The following is a 22,491-nucleotide window of genomic DNA, read 5'->3' on the forward strand; positions in this document are numbered from 1 at the left end:
TTGCAGAATTTCATAAAAATTTGCTGATTAATGTTATGTATCGTATGGATAATTCGATTCTCCGTAATATATTAAAAAATAACTTTACTTAATTTTATCGAATTTCGTTAATTGACAAGCCTATCATAAAGTAAATCACGATCTTTCAGGTTATTTTTCTTGATTCTATCTATATGTATAAGATTTATTTAACATTTTTAAAAATTTAAAAATGCTTTAACATATAAAAATATTACTATATGTTTATACGTTTTTGCTTCATTTTCTTTTATGTAAAATCATTATATTAATAAAATAAATTGTGATAAAAGTTTCTTTTTGTTAGAATAGGCTTGACAATTGGTAATAAAAAATTGAGAGCCATTTTTATTTTAAAAATTAGAATGATACGAAGATATGATACATGCCGCGAAACTTAATAAGATCTATTTTTAATTTTAGGAGACCCTCATAAGTCTTCCAGTAGTTGCTAGAGCAGAGAGTAGTTTGCCTTTAAGTGTACAAGAAGGTGTCATCATCGACGAAGAAACACAAAATGAGGATAAAGAAAGTATCAGTACTAATGGTAGTGTTTCTCAGAATGATAAAACTAACCCAAATGAAGATGCAGAAAAAATCGAAGAGAATGCTGCAGCTACTGCAGGGGTTATAAAAGAAAAGACATACTGCCGGTGTGATGCCACAGTCAAAGTACGTGTTATTATTAATAATCATTAAATAGTACTTGTATTAACAAACTACTTATATTCATGAAATCATTAAGTATAAAAATTTTTTATCGCTAATGCGTAAATTAAAATAGCAACCTTTTTGTATGAGGCATAATATCTTTGTTATGGTATTCTAAACAACAGTAATCGGAAAAAAGATGAAAAAAATTAATATTTGAGATTCCAAACTGAAAATGTACAAGATTTTATACGACATTTACTGAAGCAACGCGTAAAAACAAATTCAAATTACTCTTAAATAAGTTAACTTTGTAAAAACCTAAAATGTAAATTGATTATTCAATTGAAGGCTCTGATAGTTTCTTAAAAATTAAGAATTTCATTATATTTGTGGTCCACAAAGGTCATTCTCAATGCGTTTGAACAAAAATAAGTCTTCTGCATAATGTGAAAACTCGTTAATTTTTTCATGTTAGTGTTTCTTATTGTAATTCTTTTATTGGATAAAAAATACTATTTTTAAATAAAATAATGCAAATTATGTACGTAGTGAAAAGGTATATTTTTTATAGTTATAAATACATTGTATTATCCTTATCAATTTGTATACAATTAAAAACTACACCAAGAGTTAATGTTTAGAAAATACCAACACTGAATTTGTTACAGGCCAAGATTGAACTAACTCCTGTCCCTGTAAGAGAGTGGGTTCACGAGTTCGATGAAGTCCCCAGAGATTTCAAAGTCATTGATCTAATAAAAAATGGATTTGTTTTAGACCATAAACACCAATGTCAACTGGGAAGATTTTTTTGCGAAAAAATTATAAAGATCTGGAATACTGTGTAAGGAGAATTTTTTTAATACCTGTATTTGAGTTACTTAACTATAGTAAATAACTGTAACATTTTTTGAAAAGATAACATTATTCCTACAGTTATATACCCCACTCCTTTACGATCAAAGTTTCACAAAGCATTATTGAAGCTTTTCCTGCATTACAATTGTCTGATCCAATATATAAAAATCTATATGTAAGTACATAGTACATTAAATGCATAGAAGAAATGTAACGAGTTGCACAGATCAAAATAAATTATACAATACTACGTAGTTTTTGTTTATTCACACTTTTGAGTACATATATGTATAGTTATTTTGACCCCAAGCGAAATTAGTCTTATCATCACTTTTTTTCGCTCTGTCATGATTTGTAAGGTAAAAACTAGAAGAAAAAAGTATTGGCACATCCTACATAAGTTAACATCTGTGAATACATACATATTTCAAATTTTTGGTGGTTTCAGTCATGACACAATTTTTCAAAAAACACTTACGAAATAATTACAATAAGAAAACATTTAAATACAAAGTAAAAGTTTTATCAGTAAAATTTTATTGATAAAATGTAAATGGATTACAGTTTAGAAGTTCAAAAATTGCAATTTTTTATACTTAGTCATAACCTAAACTGGAATGTGTAACATCAATAAACAATTAACATGAGCTATTAACATTAAAATAAACTTCTTAAATAAAATATTAATATAATTTAAATTTATTTATTACAGTTAAGAACACTCATATTTCACTGGTACTTTTACAAGTAAAGAAGGTCTTTGATTAAGTATTCCTGTAGAAATTTTTGTCTTTTTTATAACTATGGGTTTTGATTTCTTTTTTCGAGTAAAAAATTTTCTTTTTTTAAAGTTTCATGAGCAGAACTTTTCAATTTATTCTCTGAATAAATTAGGTTGCCTACAGTGTAGTGTTTCATGATGAGTTATGAGAGCAATAAAAGCAACTCAAACAATTGAACCAAACTTTATTGACATTTTGTTGATCCTAGATATACTGATGTACTTTTGATGTACCAGAAAAATTTTTTATATTATTTGGTAAATATTTATCAATAACTTTTATCTCTTTAAATGACATCGAAGAACTATACATAATTTTTTTTTTTTTCCTAAGAATGGTTGAAGCATCGTCCAAGTTCAATATTTCATCCTCGTATTTTACCGAGTCATCTAAAATCCGTTTTACAGCTGCACCCACACCATCAGCAGGTCCTTTTCCATGGCCAGTTTCAGAAAAATTATACGTAATATTATTTATCTGTTGAAATTTTTTTGGAATATACTGAGTCATTAATTAAAGATCTTGTAATTTCTATACTGAGTCGCAGGGTTATCACTCATAAAATGTAAAATCTTTATTTGAGGAAATTTAATTTAAGACAGAGTTTTTTCTAAATGTGCAATGGCTGCTTCAGCATCATGTTTTAACGACTCTGATAACGTGGTAAAATCTTGTCGAAATTTTTCGCTGTAAAATACTCCTGTATGTAGTGTTAGTTGGATACGACTTGCTCCAAAATTAACAGCTTGGACTTCTCGAGAATAATTGCAACAACAATTTTCACTGAAACCTATTTGTGTAAAGCGGTCTTCACTTTTTAAATTTTCTTTCAATTTTTCGATATTGATGCAGGATTTTATATTCGTGGTCTAGTAATAATTGGAGTTCATTTTTTAATAGAGTATCGATATCTTTTATTTTAATACATAATATTTCTTTTTTCGTTATAGTTACTGCAATAGGTATTCCAGAATTTTCGCTAATTTTGTTTTCTTTTTTATTAATTCATTTCTGAAATACTCAATACAATCTCATTTTTTTCGCAATATTTACAAGGTCTTGAATAACATTCCTCTGTTGAACGTTCGCATAACATTTTTTGAATTACTTTTGCAGATGTATTTTCATTAAATAATTTGTTTTTATAAAGCCCTGTAACATCGGTGTATCCACATTAATTTTTTTTCCTCTTGCTTCAAATCTTTCCGTGCCAATTTTAAAATACAAAACGCAGGGGCCAATGTGCATCTGCAAAGAGGTGAATCACCTACAAGAATGCTCGTATCTAAGGTACTACGACCATGCATGACTCACTTACATGCACGCTGGCCCACGCTGACCGGAAATGCAAAATAAAATATTTTTCTACAACCATAGATACAAAAGTTTAACTGGGAACAGTTAAACTAAAATATTAAATGCAGGTATAATGTTGGATAAACGTAAGGTTAAACATTAGGATAGCTTAGAATTAATGCATAGAAATAAACGAAAATATTATTACAAGCCAGAATCGTCACAAACAACCAGTACGTACTACACCACTAGCAAACAACTACATTACATATTAACTATAACAACTTTGGTACACAACTTTAGTAACCTTCAAAGAACTATCCGATTTTTACCATTCAAGTTAGCAAACTCATAATTTACAGAGTAACCATTTTTTCATTGAATGAATAATTTCATAGACATACTGCAATAGTCTAATTTGTAATCTAGTTGATTGCTAACACTTTTTCCCGAATGTAAAGGAAAAACAGAAAATAACCCTTCCCTTTTACTTGACTCGGAGAGAGAGTCAGTATGCCTGCCTCTAATAGGGGTAACAGAGTCCTGATTCCCCAGAGTACCACGAGACGACTCCCTCTCCAACTACTAGCAGCAGAAAAACATGTTTACCAAAATTATACCAAAATTCCGCATTATTTTCGTAACATTATAAACATTCAAACTACCGGTAAAACAAATTATGTTAACTCACAACAAGCAAAGCACTAGTATTCTAACAACTGCTATTCTTATTATCATTATTATGATTACTATTATTCTTATTATTATTGTTATTACTATTATTATAAGTACCACCGCTAATTATAAGTTAGTACGGCCCCAGCCACCGTTTTGGCGCTTAAGTAGTAGTATTAACTAACAACTCAGCGATCGTTCGTTCACCCTAGCATCAACCGAATTGTTAAGCGATTTTCACCGCTCTTTTTGCAATGAACTTAGCTGAACGAACAACCAATGTGTAGCGTTAGTAAATATTAACAATACCTGGTCGTAATGTTAAGATTAAAATGTATTAAAATTCTGTCAACTTTTGATGTAAAAGAGAAAGGAAGGGCATCAGTAAGTGAATCACCTTCCCTTCTCTTGACGCACAGAGGAGAACAAGCCAGATGTGGGATGTGCCAATTTCTGAGTGGCTAAACTAGAGCAGTCCTAGCCAATTAGATTTTCGGCTATTGTCTTTTCTTCAAAATTTTCCCCCGGCAAGTTTTCCAGCGTTTTTTGAGCGAGCGCGTGACCGAGGTCCGCTTCTCGCAATAAAAAGGCCCGTAGGCCCAGAGGAAAATCAGTTTGCAATTCGTAGTTCAGAGTTTGACTCGACTCGACTCGGCTCGAAGATAGCCCTTCAAAGTGGACTGAGTAGTAAGAGTCCGCCTCTGCTACAACCCAGTCTACTGCGAAGCGAGGTAAAGCAATTCAGTTCGGCACGCGAAATTCGACGATACCTTTCGAAGTAGACTGAGTAGTGAGAGCCCGACTCTGCTACAACCCAGTCTTCTGCGAAGCGAGGACACAGTCGAATCTCGCCACCACCCTCGAACGATCAACTGGTTGCCAGAGTCCGTCTCTACTGCCACTTGATCTTCTTCGAGAGCGACTTACATCCACGCTGGTTCAACGTCTGTAGCAACTTTCACGTATAAATAAAAGTAAGGGACCAAATATCATATTCTTTCTTTTGATCAAGTGTTTCCTTTTGCGCGAATACCATTACTCGCCATAGTATTGGTACCCGTGGATCACCGGGAAGTGTGAAGTGTTTTTGTTGCGCGAACGCCATTACTCGCTATAGTATTGGCACCCGTGGATCACCGGGAAGTATAAAGTGTTTTGTTTGCGCGAATGCCATAGTATTGATACCCGCGGATCACCGGGAAGTATAAAGTGTTTTGTTTGCGCGAATGCCATATTAATACCCGCGGATCACCGGGAAGTATAAAGTGTTTTTCGCGAACGCCACTACTCGCCACAGTATTGGCACCCTTCGGTCACCGGTAATAGCAAATTAATCTCCAGTATAAAGTGTTTTTTGCGAACGCCATTACTCGCCACAGTATTGGCACCCTTCGGTCACCGGTAATAGCAAATTAGCCACGGACAATCCGTTGCCCTCCGTGGTAATAATACTATCAGAATAACAACGAACGATCGGGTTAAGGCAAATGCCTACCGTGATATTAGTGTGTCAAGGTCAAATTACGTACGATATCCTTATTCGTGACGGTGTTAACTGTTTTCAGATCGTGAACGAGGTATACACCGCTCTTGACAAAAGAAAGCCGCGAGAAAGTGCATCGGAATATTGCACAGCAGTCAGTCTTAGTCGCGTGAAAGCAATTGTACCCCTTTTTGAGTAACGCGTCTTTAAGCTGAATTACCCTTTTAACCCCGCGTCCCACCTACGCGCCCAGTGTGAATCCCGAGCTATTGAGCGAAAGCTTAGGCTCAAATAATACGTTGCGCCGACGTAACAGCCCTGTAATTATCAACGAGAAATTTTCATGTTTGAAACAAGCACATGTATCTCGAGCTGTTATTTTCGGAGCTATAAAGTAAGGAAGTTTTGTCAGTAGTTAAAGTTTTATAGCATATTTTTACTGATTCTTCTGAACAAAATTTGTTGTATAAATCTATCATTGAACAATTTAAATAATGTATTTCAAACTTATTATTTTGAAATTTTCTGCAAGTTTTTTTACCAGGGTCTATTTGACTATTTTCTGTATAAAATTTTCTTATTTTAATTGCAACTGAATTTTGAACTCTTTTAGTGTAATCAATATCTGGAGGTAAATATGAACTACGTAACGCCTTAATCATTTTACATTTTTTAATTATTTGCCCACTCAAAGCTTGCTTTATAATCCGCTTGTAAGCGTTTTTCGTAGTTGTGTCATAGTTGCTTTTTAGTTGTTTTTTCACAACTTCGTTAAATAATAATCATTTTTTCATATCTTCAAGGACTTTTCTACTATTTAAAAATTTATTAACTACAGCCCTGGGTGACGATAAATCCTTTTTTTTGTTACCACCCCTGACCTCTAATGGTTGTACATTTTCAATTAAATCAAGCAATTTTTTACGCCACAATTCATTTTTCGCTCGTAAGGCACGACTGTCTTTGTAAGATTTATTTTTTCTCATTTTGGTTTGTCTACTTGGTTTTACAGTATTTTGGCTTATAACTTTATTGTTATTATCACCACTTACTTCGTTATTCATGGCATTTAATATTCTTTTTCGTAATCTACAGCGCCTTTGAGATTCTTTGTTTTGCTTACGGCGGAATCGTTTTTCTTTTTCTGATAAATCCTCAATACTTCTTAATTTTCTATCTTTTTTATGCTTGTTGTATCGAACTTTTTCAGAACTAAGATAATTTTGATGTTTTTCAGAATTTTCTTTGAGTTTATCACGCCACTTTTTGACTTTTTATTCATTTTCGGCTAATTTTATATAATTTTCTGTAACACTTTTTTTTTATTCTACCAGTTGAATGTTTCACCGTTTTCACTTTTGATTTTCTTTCCTCTTTGTTAACTTCGAAATTTTTTAATTTTACGGTACTTCGTATACTTTTTCTCAAAACCAGGGCCATTCTAAATTCTTAAACCTGTAACCTACGTAAAAAATATATATGCTTAAATAATTAACAGTAAAATTTATTTTATGGGGTTACGGTAATGACACATCGTCTTAAAAAATGGATTTCCAAATAGAACTAAATAATTATTTTGAAATGTTTTCCGCGCATTCATAACTTGTACTTACCATCTAATTCGAGTTCTCATCACTTAAATTATGTATGTGCACCTTGAAGACAAGATACAGCTGGTTACGGTAACAACCGATTTCATTATTTCTCCAACTGCACGAAAAAAAGACTGTCGCAAAGAAGAATTTTTCGAATTTTCAACCGCTTTGCAGGCTTATGAACATAGTCCATGCAAATAATAGCAGATGGCGTCAGTATCAACCCCACTGAAGTCGAAAAAGCATTTGTACTGCAAGAATTTGAGCGGGAATTTTCGAATTATCAAAATAGAGAGACACAATTCAGAAAACAATATGTACTACAGAAAATTTTTAAAGAACTTTTTTTTCCATACAGTTGAGTGTATTTGACTTACCTTTAAGATATCTCGGTATGAAAAATTAAAAGAATCGAAATTTTGTCTTAATAAAGGTAGAGAATGTAAAATTTTTATTGGAGACGAGTTACGGAAATGACATTTTAACACTATATTCTTAGTTCAAGCTTGCAAATCGCATCTGATTCGGGATTTTTCGTATAAAAATAAAAAAACACAATTACTTCAAATAAAATTTTTGTGCATAGACATTATTTTAACAATTTAACTGTTTGCAAACAGCAAGAACACGAAAAGTCCTAGTTTTTTTACAATGACCCATATATATATATAGGTATATATATATATATATGGGGCATTCTTAGTGGACGTGAGACCCCCATCTCGCCAAAAATTGGTGAGTTGTCTGGAAACGTATGATGGGTCAAAATTTAGCTTGTGACCTCTAATTTCAAATGCAGAGTGGCGATTCCGAAAAATCCTGACCAATATGGCAACCAGAAGCAGGAGAAAGGACCCAAAAAATCAAATTTTTTTAATTATTTAGCCCCAAAAAGCTATTAAAAGGCGGGTTTAGAAGTTTTATTTATAGAGACAGTATAAGTTCACATAGTCATGGCATGTGCTATGATTAAAAACACATTTAACCATCCCTAACCCAAAAAAAAAGATCAACAAGTGAAAAAAACGTGTTTTTGGCAACTGGAATCACTTCTGAGTTACGGTGATGAGTTAATTTCATGCTAATATCATATATTGACTTTATAACTATTTAATGTACGACTACAAATGCCATTGAGCAACCCTAACCTCGAATACGTGACAAACAAAGCTGCTCTACGCTGCAAAACGGTTCCTAGCACGTTTTGGAGATTGGGAAGAGAGTTTTTATTGTGCGTTTGTTATTTCTGATCACTACGTATACAGCGGCTTGGGTTGAAAACTAAAGGCATCGTCCTTAACTTCAAAACACTGACTACCAAAGTTGTTTTCCGCTATTAAGTATCTTCTTGTACGTGTTGGAGGCAATGAAACATACTAATCTTGCTTATTTGGTGTGGATGAACGTAAACATATTTAAACACGGTTTCGAACATGATAAACGAACCCTTACGTCAAAAAAGTGTTTAAATTTAATAGTAAAAGAGCATAGTAGTTTTTGCTAAATTTTGAAGAAAAAGGTAAAAATAAGAAACAAACCAACATCAAGCACGCCTTTATATTCAAATACACTACATATAATACGTTTTTTATTATTATTATTATTATTATTTTTATTATTATTATTATTATTATTATTATTATTATTATTATTATTATTACAGTTCAAACATTCTAAAAATAATGTAACAAAGTCAAATTTATTTACCTCTATAACTATCATCCCAAAAATCTATGCAGATGACTGATGATTTTTCTTTTCCCCATTAAATTAGTAGGCAAAAAATGAGATACACGCTTTAGAGCTTACGGAACTACCATTTTTTGTGTACTGCCTTCAAACATCATAAAACAACGGTATAAAGCGAAAAAATTAAATTTAAAAAAAAATGAGGTTCTTGTACACTATTAAAGTTGAATCATTAAAAACGTTATTGATAGAAATAAAATTTTTTTATTTGGGATGGTTATTTAAATAAAACAAAATTTTTAAAATGAAAATCTCTTTGGGAAGCCTAAGATATAATTCATTATACAGCGTTTATTTCATGTCATATTGAAGCGTCGTTGCTGTTATTGCGTTAGAATATCGTTTAATTTGCAGACAATTAGTCTTTTGGACTATGAAACAATGACTAATTTGTATGTCGGGGACGCTAGGCACTTTTTCAAACCTTCGTTTTAATTTTCTTGTGATTTTTTCATGTTCAACCTTGGTGTAGAAAAATGTTTCGATCGATTTAAAATGATTCTTATCCCAATTAAAAAGTTTTTCCGGCGTTAGAATGGCATTAGATGGATGGCATAATAAGCTGGTACGGGCTGCTTCTCTCTTGAATAGGGCACCGATGCCATCAGATGCTCCTTTGCTTCGGACTTTGTAATTTTTCTCCTAATCAATCTGGGGCTTTAAGAGCAGGACAGAGAAGATCACCCTGAGGTATCCAGGCAGTCACAATTACTGTAAACTTCAGTCGAGAAAGAGTTTACTTAATAGCTCACCGGTCTTTCTTAAGGCCATCGGACGTCGAACTACGTAGCCAAAAAATATATTAGAACTTAATAATTTTGACAGAAATTTAGGGGTCACAAAAGTCTCAAGCATGCTAAAAGTCACAAGAGGGTGAATTTGAAAGAAAACTTTAAATATATCTAATAAATACAATTTCAGGCGTCAAGAAACTGACGCAGAAAATTTATCGAGATTGGAATAGCAGCGTCAAAATCGACAAATAAAGAATCCAGTACGTGAGAGTTCAGTTTTACATTGTACCCTCACAGTAATCTCTTAAATCTTTCAGTTTTTTAAATAAGTAGAAAATGTATTTGTATTTTTGTGGCGATAAAAAATATAGAGATTAAGCTTCAGCTCTGGTAATGAAGTTGTAAGATAAAAGAAACAAAATTTTTTTTAGTATATATTCTTTCGGTATTTTAAATCTTAGCAGCTTTAAAAAATAGCCCTTTTCGTAAATTATACGGAAGAAACTGCAAATGAATGGCCCCTTATGGCCAACGATTATTTTATGGCATAAGGAACGCACGGTACTTTTCAGCATAATTGTACTTTTTTAAATTTTTACAGCTTATTATTTGACCAAATAAACTGTATGGATTCTGAACAAATATGTTTTTAATAAGATTTTCGTTCTGAGGAGTGTCAGGAATATATGTAAAATTTTTAACTGAAAACGTTTTACGTTACGTGTCAACACACTACGGTGTTTCATTTAGAAAGTCTCGGGCAAAGCCGAGACGGGGGGCAACTAGTATATTATATATTACATGTGTAAAAAAAATTTTCAAATGTTACGGACTCCAAGAATCGAACCCAAATTGTGTGGATTGGTAGTCAGGGACCTTATTGATTGTGCTACGCAGCATGCCGATCTGATCTCTATTCTTATTACTTATGCATACCAACCGAGAAACTTCTGAATTAGAAAATTGATCTATAAAAGGGTGTTTTTTATATTATATATATGAGCCTGCCAATTTCGAAAGAAATATTAATGACTGTTTTTGAGTGGTCTAATAATATTAAAATTATGTCAAATTGTGTTTTAAATTTTGTTTTGCTTATATCTTTTAACGGTTTGATGAACAGGAAAAATTAAAATACCAGCGTGTAGGGCGAAAAACATCAATAAGCAATTTTAATTTTGTTTCGACTATTGCAAAATGTTTAGCAAAAAATGAAAAAGGCATTTTGGCAGATCCTGTAAAAGTACCTTCTAAAGTTAGATAAGTCGAATTAGTCAATATTGACTAATTATAAGTAAAAAGTCGTTCACTTATTGGGAGTAAGTGAGATAGAGAGAGCCATTGATCTTCTGCTGTCGCGATTGCTCTCTCTCCCTCGCTGCGTCACTACTCCATGGTGTCTTGCTCGTCTCCTCCTTGCTCCCAACTTGAGCTAGAAGAGATTCTTGACTCGTTGCCGTCTTCAGCTGACCCCTTTCGGTTTGGTCGGTTTAATGTTGTCCAGGTGCGCCGGGCTATGGAGCGTTGTCTTGGCACGTCGAGGGGGCGCAGTGGTGATGGATTGTCCCTGGCTTATTTTTCTGGGGTCTTTGGTGACGTTTCCCACTACATGGTGCATCTCTTTAATGAATCTCTGTCAACAAGTGTTTATCCTTCTCTTTAGAAACTTTCCACCATTGTACCTCACTCTTAGGTGCCGTGCCCTGTTGATGCAGGTGACACGCGCCCGATTGCTAATGGTGCTAATTTCGCCAAGGTCTTTGACTTTTTGGTGACAAACCAGATCTGTGAATACTTGGAGGACGAGTCGCTTCTTTCGCCGTTACAGTCTGGATTCCGGCGTGGCTACAGCACTCAGTCTGCGTTGCTTAAAGTACCGGATGACATACAGTTGGGAATGGATCTTGGTCTTGTCACGTTGGCTGTTTATTTCGACTATCGACGCGCATTTGATACAATTGGTCATGCGGCTCTCTTGCGTTCGTTGGCTCGTTTTAATTTCTCGGCTGAGGCTATTCGTTGGGTGCACTCTTATATCTCTGACCACTTAATTGCTGTGCTGGGGCTCGACGGTGAACTCACTGAGGCATGCTCTGTTACCGCGGGAGTTCCCCAGGGGTCGTCTCAGGGTCCTATTTTGTTTCTGATATTCATCAATTCTATTATTTCTGCCCTGAGATACAGTAAAGCAATGCTGTTTGCGGACGACCTGCAGCTGTACATTCAACGTAAGCCGTCGGACCTGGGGGAGACTATACATCTATTTAATGCTGATATTGAGGCGGTGGTCGGATGTACGGGCGATTGAGGACTTACGCTTAATGACAAGAAAATTTTCGCGTTGCCATATGCCTCAGTACAACATCATAAGTGCATCGATAAGGCCGGTCTGACAGCACTATTGCTGACAGGCCATCCTGTTGCCTTGACCGACTCGGTCATAAATCTGGGGGTTATCTTCAGTGAGGACCCGTCTTGGAACCGACATGTGTCGAGGGTGTGCTCTAGGGTTCATGGCGTGCTCCACCGTCTTCACCGCAGTGGTGAGGCCCTTTCGTGAGGTTCCTGCGTCGACGATATTTCCTTGGGGTGGTAATGCATCGCACGCTGATGACCGGCCGCCCAGACTACATTAGGGGTCTTTTTCCTGAGGTGGTCGACATGCGGAGATCCGAGAGAATCGGGGCATCCACGTTACTTAGGCCAGTGGCCCGTACGGTCACTTACCAGCGTTCCTTTGCACTCACGGCGCTACAGGTATGGGAGGAGTTGCCTATTGGCATCAAAACGATCGAGTCACCATCCTCATTAAAGGAGGCACTATACAAATATTTACTTGACTCAGTGTAGCCCTACCTTGCAAACCATCTAGCGGCTTTTGTGTTAATACTGTAAATATTGTAACGATTTAAAGTAACTAGTTGTTTATATATTGTTGGTTCTGTTTTAGTGATGCCTTGCTTGCGTGGCTTTATGATTCGCTGTATTTTAAGCTAATGCTGATGTGTATGCCATTATTTTTACGTCGTAAATTTTCATTATTATCTGATATGTATACCGTTGCCATTCGGGTCTTGAATTCTTGGCATAATAAACCTTGTTATCAATCAATCTCTTTCTCTCACTATAGTATTCATACAGGTAGGCCTTTTTCATGGCTTGCTAAATATTTTGCACATGTAGAAAATGATGATCTAATGATAGAATTAGTATCATTTCTTCATTATTCAAAAAAAATTTCTTCTTTGTGAACAGGGTTAATTTAAAATATTAATGTTTGACCATAATGCAAAGTTTTTCCGGGGTTTTCTAGTTATGTTTATTTAAACTCCATTTTAATTCATCTTTAATAAAGAGCCAACGAAATTCGCGCACGTGCGCAACTGCGCACAGTAAACAGGTCTCCAATAAGAGAAAGAGAGACAGAGAAAGCAATATACACGATCACTTGTTAAACTAATGTATGTGTTATGTGTAGGCAGGTCGTATAGATATACTTTTTGCCGTGTATTGTTGTTCTTCTTTCTTCTCGTTGTTTATATGTTAATGAACAAACAAAAATGTAAGCATGATTTGCTTTTTTCTAATCTATAATATTCACTGAAAAAACTATGTATTTATAAGTAAACTGTCTTTTTAATATAAAAATATGAAATGAAGATTATTTAGAGAAAAAATAAGTAAATACTATTTCTATTTCACGCGTTTTTGAAAGGCAGGTGTGCGCTCGATAGAAAAAATACGATTCGCCACATACGCGACATTGCTCCGTGGCTGCCTTACGTCTCTTGGGCTCTGTTCCGCAGGTCCTTCGGGTCACAAAATAGCCTCAAAGAAAACAGCACTTATCTGGCGAAAACTACTATTTTTATCATAGACAATCAAATACTACCAAGTTCAATAACATATTCTTTAATGTTTCACATCTGTCGTGGGGCCCACACCTGATTTTTTTTTTACCTATTTAGTTCAACCAAATTAAAAGAGGTTGATTAACCTCTAAATACATAAGTGGCACCACACGCACCTTTAACTAAGTAATTTACTGTTGATACTTTATTGTTACTCTGTTAATGGGGGGTTGGCACGTTGAGCCCCGCTATCACGCACTCGCAATTTTTTTCATGAAATTAAAAAAAAAGTATTATTCAATAGTAATACGCTACTTGAGACTAAAATAGTACATTTTGTACGAGTTTGCAAAGGCTTCGATTTACAAACCAAGAGATTTACGGCACAAGCCGAAGGCGAGGGCCGTAACGAGGTTCGTAAAGAAGCCTTTTCGAACGAGTTTCGTATACTATTTTGAGGTTAGATGGCGGAAAAAACTTATTTCAATTGTTGAATATTTGTTATTGTTGAAATAAACACTTGTAATTTATCACTGTCTATCTGATACTGTGTATTCTTGTTAGTTAGCATCGACATATTTTTCCCTGCAGGTGGTGTTTCAAATTGCTGCACGAAGCAAATATCACAGCATTAGGTAGATACATACTTGACCGCATCGTCGTGAACAGTGAAAAACTTGTTGAGCTATATCTGCATTCTAACTGGAGATACGATATTGGACTGTTTTAAGGCGACAAAAAAGTGTATTATTCTGATACCAATGTCATCTCGCTATCTGCCTTCTTGTCGGAGATACGCACGTGTGGCCAGCTAGCTTGATATGACAATCGACAGAAATCGCGTTCCCGCTCGTTTCATAATCGGTAACAAAATTAGAAATAGGCTGATCTTTCAGCTACAAATTATCGCGCAAATCCCGTGGAGCAATCTGCCTTCTAGTCGGAGGTACGCACGTGTGGCCAGCTAGCTCGATATCAAGCTAACGTTTTCATCGTTATTTGAAAAGGGAAATGAGCGACAAAATCGGTATTAACGTAACAAATTAGCAAGAAGTTGTAAACTTTATGCCTAGTGTGGCATCTGGTTTTAGCCAACTAGCTTGATATGCCTTAAAAAGACTAATCTATTTGAAAATAATAAAGTCCTTGCTGCAGTGACCGTTTCAGACCCTAGATTTAAGTGTTTACACTTCACATCTAGTTAAGCAGTTTCGGGAGTAATCACACAATCAAGCGATAAGATTCGCTTCGAGCACCGAAAGAGAGGTAAACGATCTACAGACAGTAGATCTGCACAGACAGCAGACTTGAACAATACATCACTTTGGTCTCGACACGAAAGGCTTGTTTCTCAGAGTGCAAAGATTAAAAAAGTTCCTAGATTTGGGAGTGTACCAAATAAACTAAAGAAATACCTTGATCAACCTCTCATGAAACAAGAATCTGATCCTGATTAATTCTGGTTATGCAGTAAGTAGACAATTCAAGCCTGTTTTATCAGTACTTGTTCTAAAGTACTTGATGTGCCAAGGATCTTCTATATCTTCTGAAAGAGTAGCTTCTGTGGTTAACCTAACTGCATCAGATTCAAGAAGTAGATAGTACACGTTAAACAAAGAGTGCTTTCCATATCTATATCTGATGAGTACTGATTTGATTAGGTTTCAATAAATGCGTTTTTTCATCAATTAGAGCGCAGTTAGGTTAGCGGGGGTCGAAAATGTTTATGATAATGTTATTATACATTGCCTTGATCATGTGTGCCCCCGGCCTATCCATGAGAATTACTGGCTTACTATCATCAAAACATTAAAACTTCAAACGTTGTTACGATTAAAATGTTTTTCAAATACTTGAGGTTATGTTTGCGGGTGATGATACCTAAAGTAGTCTTACTGGAGTACGCAAATACTGATTGAAATTTTTTATCCCGTTAAGGTCACATGTTAATAGGTTAATGTGTTTGAAAATTCCTACTTGTACCCTTAATTCTACAGTGTATATGTTACATATATATCGTTTCTTTGACTTAGATGTTGTTTTTTGGTAGTTTTTATTTATGAATTACTGTACCATATGTTTTTTTGGTTACATTTTCGTAAAATAATCTAACTATAAAACCAAAAATAATATTTTTAAATTTTTTTTGGATTTTAACATTCAAAACTTCAGATACATGGGCCACTGGAGGGGATAATAAATTCAACATGGCGCGAAAGAGTCAACGCATATACACGCGCAGCATAGGACTCGGAGGCTATTTTTCCTCCGTATTTAAATGTTTGATGACACTGAGGCCTAGCGTTTTTCTGAACCACATTTACATCAGGGAGCAGATCCTGGTGCACTTTTTTTATACTGTTGAGCTATGTGACTCACGGAAATCTGAAACAAAGTACGCAGCTGCTGATAGCTTTCTCGTGTATACATTGTATTACTATTGTATTCGTAAGGGCTGGGCGTAGGTGTAAAGAATAAGCCATACTATATATTATAGTAATTATTTATTATAGGTAAGTGTAATAATGGTAAGTACAGAAATGTGTAAGGTAGTGCGCGCCCGTTCTCATACTTGTAATGTCGTATACCAGACTGACTTCTCTTAATCGGCTCGAGTCTCTCGGACCCTATATCTCCCGATCTTGCCCGCTCGCTATCTATCCTCGTTGCTTACTCGCACGCGCACACGACACACATACACATTGCAGCTATCGCACACGCAGTACACGCACATACACAACACTTCCCTCTGTACAAAAAGAATGCGCGTGATGGCGTCTGGATATAAATAATTTCAATTAATCAAAATTACATTCATAGTCCCTTAAATACACAGGTGCTGTTCTGTTTCTTTGTGGACGACTTCCAGCTGCTCCTGTTGTATCCAAACTCAAACCTCTACCTCGTCCGCGGCTTTTTCTATTGTTCCCGGTAGGTTGAGATCCTGCTACAGGTACAGCTCCTGGGGCTTTATTGGACGATTCTTGTTGGTGAGAGTGTAAATGAGGAGAGACCTTGATCATTTCTTCGAACGGTACAAAATGATCGAAATCCCAGTTCGGCTCATTTGTCTGCTCGGCGGGTGGAGCAGCTTGTACTTGGTCGACGTGTCTACGCCATACTCTGCCGTCCTGTAGCAATACCTCGTAATGCAAATGTCCAACGCGTTTTTTTATGTTACCTATTTGCCACTTTTGCTTGCCGTAATCTCTAGCGATCACTCTTTTACCCACTGTAAAAAAATTACATTCGTTACCAGAATGAGTGCTTTTAGTCATGTTAATTTCCTTTCTCAATAAATCTAGTTGAAAATTAATACGCCGGTTAAAAATCAATTCTGAGGGAGATTTCCCTGTTGCAATATGCGGTGTGATTCTGTATTGAGCAAGGATTATTTGTATTTTTGTTATTAACTCTTTGTGATTCTTTTCTTTGGCTATCGATTTTTTTTTTTGTCTGAACAAAACGTTCCGCTTGGCCATTGCTAGCGGGATGGTACGGTGCCGTGAATTTATGCTGTATACCAAATTCTTTCGTAAAGTCTTGCAAGGTTTTTGATATAAAAGTCCGACCGTTATCTGAAACAGTGATTTGCGGAATTCCGAAAATAGCGAAAATTTCTCTTAATTTATTGACGGTTGTTTCTGTTAACATATTTTGCATTACGTGAGCTTCAGGCCATTTTGTATACGCGTCAACTAAAATAAATTAAAAAAAATTCAGTTTCAGTCCCGCGAAATCGATGTGTACGCGTTAAAAAGGTTCAATTGGTGGCTCCCAGATATGTAATTCTACTTTTCTTGGATTGTTCATTAATAATTGACATTCGGAGCAAGTTTTTGCTAATTTCTCAATGTCTTGATCTATTCCTGGCCACCAGATGTACTCACGAGCGAGGCATTTCATTTTAACGATGCCAAAATGCCCTGTATGTAATTCTTTTAGTAATGTGTTACGCAAACTTTTGGGTATGATTACTTTGTGAACACTTACTAATAATCCCTGCTCTAACGCAAAATCTTTTGGCTCTACACCCCATGTATCTTTACGAGATAACTCAATGCCTTGTTGCAGAGCCGTATATATTTTATTCAAGTCTGGCTCGTTTTTTAATGCCGTTTTAATCATCTTCGCGTCTACCAGTAAATTTTGTTTCTGGTCAATAAAAAATAAATCTAGAACATCAATGATGTTATTGTTATCCTCTTTATGACATACGGGCAGACGCGACAAACAATCGGCGTTTTCGTGTAGATTAGAGCGCCTGTAAACAATATCAAACTGTAACCCACGCAAAAATATAGCGTAATGTTGCATGCGCATTGCGCTGAAAACCGGCAGCTCTTTGCTGTTAGAGAAAATTTGCGTCAAAGGCCTGTGATCCGTAATCAAAGTAAACCTTTTCCCACATAAATACTGGTACAGGCGTTTAACGGCAAAAACTATCGCAAATGCTTCATTGTCAATCTGACTATATTTGCACTGCGTTTGATTCAGCTTTTTCGACACATACTGAATCGCGCGCTCTGATCCATCCGGGTATCGATGGGACAGTACCACTCCGACTCCATACGGACTCACATCTGTTGCCAGAATCAGTGGGAGTTCGGGGTCGTAGAAAGCCAGGCACTTTTCACTAATAAATTCCTCTTTCGCTTTGACGAAGGCTTCTTCCTGGCGATCGGCCCAGAAAAACTTCTTGTCGTTACGCAACAGTTCGTAAAGAGGGTTTAAAATCATACTAACATTTTTAATAAATCTTCCATAATAATTGATCATTCCAATAAATGCACGAACTTCATCTATTGATTCGGGTCTTTTTATTTCAGTGATAGCTTCCATCTTTGTTCTATCTTTTGAAATTCCCTCTTTACCGATTACGTAACCACAGTAAACTATCTGAGTGCTGAAAAACTCGCACTTCTGTAATCTGATTTTAATGTTATATTCATTTAATGTTTCAAAAATCAAATTAATTCTGCACAAAAATTCTTCGTGAGATGTAGCCGCAATGCGAATATCATCAAGAAACACTTTAATTCCCGCAATCTTACTTAAAATACCTTCCATTTATTTTTGCCAGATGGCCGGGGCAGACGCTACTCCATACATTAGTCTGTTATATTTTAATAACCCTCTATGAGTGTTTAGTGTCAAAATTTTAGCACTAGCATCGTCTACTTCTAATTGTGAATATGCCATTTTTAAATAAATTTTAGTAAACACGTTGCACCCTGCCATCTCTGCGAAAAGTTCATCGATTGTTGGCAAAGGGTACTCGTTAATCAACAGTTGAGGATTAACTGTGACGCTATAATCGCCACACAATCGTACACTGTTGTCTTTCTTTAAAACCAGCACCAGCGGCGTGGCAAACTCCGAGGTTTCCACTCTTTCACAAATACCTTCTTTAATCAAAAACTCAATTTCTTTATCAACTAAAGGAACAAGTTTGAACGGTAATGCTCTAGGCCTTAAAAAAACTGGTTTCGCGTCCGGTTTCAAAGAAAGACTTGCTTTGAAATTTTTAATTTTAGACAGCTGATCGCTTGTTATATTCTTGTATTTTGCGAGTAAATTTTTTACTGCTAAATTTCTATCATTATCGTTTATTATTATTATTTTTTTTTTTCAACTACATTAATCGTATCAAATAATTTGCCTAGAAAATTTTTACCCCCTATAGCCATCAGCTGTCTAATCCATTCTCGACCCAGAAGAGGTTCTCTCTTAAAATCGGTAACGTATATATTTAACGCAAGCGTAATATCACCCACACTCACTCTTACCTCCATATAGCTAAGCACTCCAATACTTGATTCGCAAAAAGTCACTAACCGCAATTTAGTTTTACAAAGCGCATCGTACTTATTTAACTTAAACGCTTGGTCCTTATGCATTAATGTGACGGCTGCTCCGCTGTCCACTTCAAAGGTCACCGGATTGTCGTTTACGATGAGTGTGGTTTGATATTTCTTCCTGCTTGCTGCGTGTTCCGATAAAAGGTCCGTTACGTTGAAAATGTCTTCAACTTCAAAAGAATTTACTTCATCACAGTCGCTTGAACTTTGTCCACTGGATTCTTGTTGCGCTTCATGTACTGCATTTCTTTTCTTAAAGCATGCTTTTTCAACATGTCCTTTGTTTTTACAAAAATTACATATAATATTCGGTGGGAGTGTACAGGCATTTGCTTTGTGTAGCCCCGCACACTTAAAACAATAAATTTTACTATGAGTCATCGATTTTTTGTGTACAGGATTTGATGTACCTTTGGGTATGTTCTTAGAATTCTTACTTGCTCGTGTATTGTAGTATAAATAGTCCACAGAGCTAGAGCTTTGTTGGAGTCTATTTGTTTCCTTTTCCGATAATTCCATCGCCAAAGCTGTTTGCATGGCTCTGGTGTAGGTCAAATCTTTGGTTTCCAATAATCTGCCTTGTATACGTCTGTTAGCTAGTCCGTATACTAGTTGGTTGCGTAATGCGGTGTTTTTAAAATTTCTGAAATTACAGGTGATGCTTAGCTTGTTTAATGCGTCAGCGAAAGACTGTATGTCTTCGCCTGGTTGCTGTTTCCGGGAATTGAATTTAAAGTTTTCAGCAATCTCTAAAGCTGCAGGCTCGTAAAGGTCTTTTAGAGTGTCTTTGATTTCTTGGAAAGTTTTAGCGTATGGATCATCACTTCCCCAATGGTCTCCAAGCTTATTGTAAGCTTCTTCACCGATGTAATGCAGGAGGTACGCTGCTTTTTCCGTTTCTTCAATTTTCATGATTCTTAGTGCGCCCTCAAACCTTTGCAGCCAACGGCTCCATATCGATTTATCGGGTATGAAAGGTTGAATCGGCACTTGTATCGGTTTCAATGTTCTCTCTGTACTTGTACTGGATGTATTTCCTTCGTTCGTAATTGTAATGACTTCTTACTACTTGCACGTATATGAGTAAAGATGCACTTTGTATGTATGTCTGTAAGCACACTGTAACTTGTGCTGTGGCGTATGTGTGTAGGTATTGAATTTGTAAGTAAAGGAACTGTTTATTACTAAATAAAAAACTTATACCGACTGCGCCACTATTGTATTCGTAAGGGCTGGGCGTAGGTGTAGAGAATAAGCCAAACTATATATTATAGTAATTATTTATTGTGGGTAAGTGTAATGTTAAGTACAGAAATGAGTAAGGTAGTGCGCGCCCGTTCTCGTACTTGCAAGGTCGTATACCGGACTGACTTCTCTTAATCGGCTCGAGTCTCTCGGACCCTATTGGGATTATGCCTCTACCACGTGACCTCAGTATATATATGACTAACATAGATGCGAAATAACACAGGTTTTATGAGAGGAATCTTGTTTTTATTTTTTTTCGCACTTAAAAAGATATTGAGCTTAAAAAGGTTGTTAATTCCATGTTACTGACATTATAAGAGTTACGTCGTTATTTTTTTCCTTTGGTGAATTCGTTCACGAAGGTTGAAACAGCGTTTTGAACGTTTACGGAGTGCCGTTTAACCCTACTTTGAGCTGTTTGTTCAGCTGTTGCTACTGCTGCGCCACTGCTGCTGATGCTCAGAGGTAAACAAACAGCTCAAAGTAGGGTTAAACGGCACTCCGTATACGTTCAAAACGCTGTTTCAACCTTCATGAACGAATTCACCAAAGGAAAAAAATAACTACGTAACTCTTATAATGTCAGTAACATGGAATTAACAACCTTTTAAAGCTCAATATCTTTTTAAGTGCGAAAAAAAAATAAAAACAAGATTCCTCCCATAAGACCTGTGTTATTTCGCATCTATATTAGTCATATATATACTGAGGTCACGTGGTAGAGGCATAATCCCAATATCTCCCGATCTTGCCCGCTCGCTATCTATCCTCGTTGCTCACTCGCACGCGCACACGACACACATACACATTGCAGCTATCGCACACGCACATACACAACAACATAAATCTACAGCAGTACTCGTATACATATAGGTACAGCACTCTATCAGCAGCTACGTATTTTATTACGGATTTTTGTGAGTTACATAGCTCTAGAGAATAAAACAAGTGCACTGGGAGCTGCTTTCTGATGTAAATATAGTTTAGAAAAACGCACGGGCCTCATTGTCATCAAACATTTAAACACGAAGGAAAACTAGCCTTTAAGCCTGATGCTGCGCGTGTGTATGCGTTGACTCTTCCGCGCCATGTTGAATTTATTATCCCCTCCAATGGCCCATATTACATCCCAATTGGAGTCGATTGACTTGGCCAGATCCAAAATGCCGATTCAAGTCGATTTACTTCAATGCCACTTTTGCCTATTGGAGTCGATTGACTTGGCCAGATCCAAAATGCTGATTCAAGTTGATTGACTTTAATTTTACTTTTGACTATTAAAGTCGATCTATATACAAACCACGTGGTACATATTTAAAAAAAAAAATTTTTTTCCTTCATATAAATAAAAACTGAATTAAATACAGTTCTGATTAATAAAAATCAACTTAAATTCTATAAATATTAATTGAAATTGAACTACAGTATATGTACGATAAAATTACATTATTTGTCAAAGTCTCTTTTAACTCAGTCGATTCAGTGTTAGCCTCTCAACTCAAAGGATCCGGGTTCAAATCCCTGCCACTGTAACATTTAAACTTATGAAGTAAATTCATAATAACAAATTCAGGATTTCAAACAATTTTTGTTGACTACAAGAGCTTAGTTTGTAAACAGAGTGTTGAATAAAATGTAATGATAATTATTTAAATACTCATAAAAATTTGATTACAAAACCTTTCAT

General features: G+C 35.7%; 1 protein-coding gene across 7 annotated transcripts in view; it reads right to left on the bottom strand.

Moving 5' to 3' along the window:
• PIP5K59B (Phosphatidylinositol 4-phosphate 5-kinase 59B) overlaps positions 1-22,491 on the bottom strand; it is a 712,665-nt gene that overhangs the window by 689,207 nt on the left and 967 nt on the right. The window lies entirely within an intron of this gene.

This window comes from Copidosoma floridanum, unplaced genomic scaffold, assembly GCF_036245765.1.
Source record: "Copidosoma floridanum isolate Cflo_tuat_1 unplaced genomic scaffold, Cflo_Japanese_pri ptg000005l, whole genome shotgun sequence".
In the NCBI taxonomy this organism is placed as follows: Eukaryota; Metazoa; Arthropoda; class Insecta; order Hymenoptera; family Encyrtidae; genus Copidosoma; species Copidosoma floridanum.